The following is a 4,376-nucleotide window of genomic DNA, read 5'->3' on the forward strand; positions in this document are numbered from 1 at the left end:
CTTCCCAATGCCAGCCACTCAGAGAGTGTAGTGGGTGCTTTTACGTGCCATCGGCACGAAGGCCAGTCAGGCGGTACTGGTAACGGCCACGCTCAAAATAGGCACTTCCCAAGATGGCGGCCACACGCGCCACTACAAATCCAAAAGCACCACAGACTCTATAGACAGCGATAAAACTAACCGCAAAGAACAAAGAAGTATTACGACAGAGAAAAGCGAAACAATGGAGAACACGCAAACACTCAATAGTCGAATAGACAACAAAAATGTAACTGCCAACTCTCCAAACAGAAATAATGTGGAAAATGCCTAGATAACTGATACCACCACAGAAAATAACAGCTCCAACGAAGCAGAGAAGTTTAACAGAAAACAATAACAGAACGAATAACGACAACAAAACATCGATGAGAACACAACCAGTACCAACGACAACACCAGCAACAGAGAGGCGGGTGTATTTGGAAGTAACAATAGCAGTAACAACGTGAACGATTCCACCACTACCATCAACAGTAAGAGTAGAACAAGTACTTTTGCAGCAGTAGGTGCGAAATGCCAACAAAAGTACTATGAGATAGACATCTACAACAAGAAAGAGATGTTAGCCCTAGCTAAACTCATAAAGAGAAAAAACCTGGACAAACCTTGCAATCCCAGCCGAAGTGGAGGTAGAAATTGAGAAGAGGACGGTAAAGTATAGGTGTGTCTCGGAGAGCAGAACAACCCTCCCACCTTCAGATAGAGATGGCACTGAGATCAATCAGAGGAGATGTCGAATTCATTTAAAGGGCCTGAGGTTTTGGTACCATCTCGGTGCTTTTTAAAACAGAAGAGCTGACCATGAAGCATTTGGTGAGACTTCGTAAAACTGATCAGCTTATAATATACCTGTCCTACATGGGCAGAAGAATAATACCAGGTATCAACATATGGTAGCTCGTGGGAAGCGTGATCGCGGAGGGCAGCGACACCTTCCTCCTAAAAGTCCAACGGATACAAAGAGAAGACTGGTTGAAATGGATTTGGAAATGCTAATCCAAATAAAACCACAAGATTTGGAGAACATCCCAGACTATGTCTGCCTCAAGGACAAGACGAAATTACCCTTGATAATCAAGGGCAGAAGCAACACAACTACAAGCACGCTACCCTCAGAGAAAAGGTATAGGGGTCTGTTGACCTCCGTTGACACCAACACCAAATCTCGGGAAACAAAAAACAGTACCAGCTGTAGAAAGCTCACCAACAACAACAAGAAAAGCAGCAAAAATAGCAACAATAGCGGCAGCGGTAGCAGGCGTAACAACAGCACTAACAAGAAAACCGTTGGAGAGGTCAACCACGAAAACCAACACCTCGCAACCAAGCTCAACTACCAACCCCAACAGTTGGTCTTCTTGGACCCAGAAGGTAAGTCGGTGGTCCTGAATATGAACGATAATGAAGGCAGTGCTTTTAGAGTGGTCACTGTGTATGCTCCGACTGGATTGGGGTAGCCGGATTTCTTCAGACGTTTGGAGATCTTTCTAGGGACGTCTCACTCTTTAGTGTTTGTGGGCGACTAGAACGCCATCTTGGATGCACGTGTGGATTGCGTGGAGCTAGTGGATAGAAAGAGGGTGTGTAAGCCTCGTAAATCTGCTCAATCGTTTCCAACTGGCTGACAGGTTCAGGCTGGATTACCCGAATGCCCCATTGGAGACATGGGCAAACGTCGGGTCATCGAGATCTTATCTAGATAGGATATTTTGTAGGCCAGTAGATAGGGATAGCATAGGTTGTTCACAATTCGAACTTGTCAGCTATACAGACTGTACAGCTATAGGCGTAGGAGTGGCTGTGTGGTAAGTAGCTTGTTTACCAACCACATTATTCCGGGTTCAGTCCCACTGCGTGCCACCTTGGGCAAGTGTCTTCTACTATAGCCTCGGGCCGACCAAAGCCTTGTGAGTGGATTTGGTAGACGGAAACTGAAAGAAGCCTGTCGTATATATGTATATATATGTATGTGTGTGTATATGTTTGCGTGTCTGTGTTTGTCCCCCAACATCGCTTGACAACCGATGCTGGTGTGTTTATGTCCCCGTAACTTAGCGGTTCGGCAAAAGAGACCGATAGAATAAGTACTAGGCTTACAAAGAATAAGTCCTGGGGTCGATTTGCTCGACTAAAGGTGGTGCTCCAGCATGGCCACAGTCAAATGACTGAAACAAGTAAAAGAGTAAAAGAGTAAGAGTAAGACCACAAATTTGTGATCTGTGCGGTTGGCCTACATAGGCTTTCTAAACAGGTCCTGGATACTGGAAGCTGAACACATCCTTCCTGGCACGTCAAGCTTTCAGAAAGTTGACAGGTGCAGTCGTTAACAACCGATAGTAGGTAGCCCCAAAACGGGAGATTAGAGTAGAAGCTGTAAAATTTAGCAGAGAACTAGCGATAGAGAAGACTAGAGTAGAGGGAGATCTAGTAAGGAAATTAGAAAAGGTACTCAGTAGAGGCACAGCGACCGATGTGCTGGCAGCGAGATTGGTTCTGAACCAATTCTTCAACACCGAGCATGAAGGTTGCACTGTCATAGCTAGGGCGTGTACTCTAAAACAGGAGGGAATGAAAGCTGTTCAATGGGCCTTAGTGGTTGAGGCACAACATAGTAATAAAACTACAACTAGTCTTTAAGGGGTCAGGACGGGTGCATGCTATACAAGTCCAAGCAGATTTGTGCAGAATTTCAGCAGCACTTAGCTGAACTGTACAGAGCATGTGGTGGTCTGGAGGTGGAGGTGAACTTCACTTCCTACCTTGATGATCTGCAGTGGCTTTCAGCCAGGGATGTGGAGTTCTGCGAAATGCCAATAACAGCTGAAGATATATGTGATGTGTTGGCTTTTTGCATAAGGGATAATTCTTTGGGATTGGATGGTCTGCTCTTCGAGCTTTATATTCATATGCCAGACTTATTTGGTGAGCTTTTGCAGGATGTTTACTGCAACTGGCAGCAGAATGGGAGAGTCCCTAGATCTGTGAGCCAAAGTGTGGTGGTGCTACTGAGAAAGGACCCAAACAAGGAGAACATTGTTGATAACTTTAGGCCTGTAACTAATAAATGCAGATTACAAAATTTTGGCCAAGGTGTTAGCAAAGAGGTTGGCGCTTGTCGTTAACAGACTGGTGGGTGATGTGCAGACAACTTTCACCTCATGCAATACATCATAGAGATGGTTGGTAAAGAACGTGGGTGGGGCCCTGATCAATTTGGATCAATCGAAAGCTTTTGATAGGGTCGACCATCAGTACTTGGAGGCTGTTCTTAAGGTGGCTGGTTTCGGTCTCATTTTCAGAGGCTGGATCATTGCAACGTACAGCAAAATCTGTTTGGTGGTCAAAGTAAATGGCCACCTGTCGGATCATGTAGTATCATATGTTTGGTCCATCAAAGATGCTGACTCTCACCCCTTCTCTATATGCTGGCACTCAAGCCATTACTATGGCAGCTGGATATTTTGAGAGGCATTCCGTGTGAAGTAGGATGTGGAAGGTTCGTGTTGGCATATGCTGATGATGTCACTGTGATAGTGTCAGACATCTCAGTTATTGAGCTTGTCGGCACTACCCTAAAGGAATATGAAGTGGTGACAGGCGCAATGCTTAACTAAGAGAATTCAGTGGGTCTACAGCTTGGTACCTGGAGAGGCAGGTCCTTGCTGACTGACAACATTGTGGGGTGCTGTATGGAAGGACTGGTTAAGTTGCTTGGGGTCTGGTTTGGTCCAGACCTCCAAGTAGACAAGAACTGGAGTGAGGTGATAGACAGGGTAGCCAGTCTTACTCAGAAATGGGCCAAGAGGAAGCTGTCCTTGAAAGGTCAGGTAGAGGTGGCAAATGGAGGTGGTATATGATGTACATCATATACTCTCACCTGACTGTCATCCCTTGACCTGCTTCATGGCTGAATGGGCTGGTGTACTTGTTCTTCTACTTCCTGTGGAAGAGACAGGTACCACTTGTCAGATGGTCCATTTGCTGTCAGTACCCATTGCATGGAGGACTGAGCATACCGTGGCTGATGATGCACAGACATGCACTGAGGCTGTGACATCTCCAGCAATACCTTAATGGTGAGCAGGTGTGGCCACCGTTTATTGGATGTGTTTTGCCACAGTTTGTCTCCTTGATGGGGCCACAGTCCTGAATCAGGAGTAGACTGAGGCAAAGTGCTTAGCATCTAGAGTGTTTCCAAGCACTCACAGTCCTCAGCTAGTTGGGTAATCCCCTATAAAACTCCAAGGTGGAACTTCCACCTTGGAGTTCTATAAGGGATTAGTGGAGGGCAAGAGTGATGATGTTCTTGGAGAGGTTCTGGATGTCGGGGGGGG

Source organism: Octopus bimaculoides, chromosome 10, assembly GCF_001194135.2.
Source record: "Octopus bimaculoides isolate UCB-OBI-ISO-001 chromosome 10, ASM119413v2, whole genome shotgun sequence".
Classification (NCBI taxonomy): domain Eukaryota; kingdom Metazoa; phylum Mollusca; class Cephalopoda; order Octopoda; family Octopodidae; genus Octopus; species Octopus bimaculoides.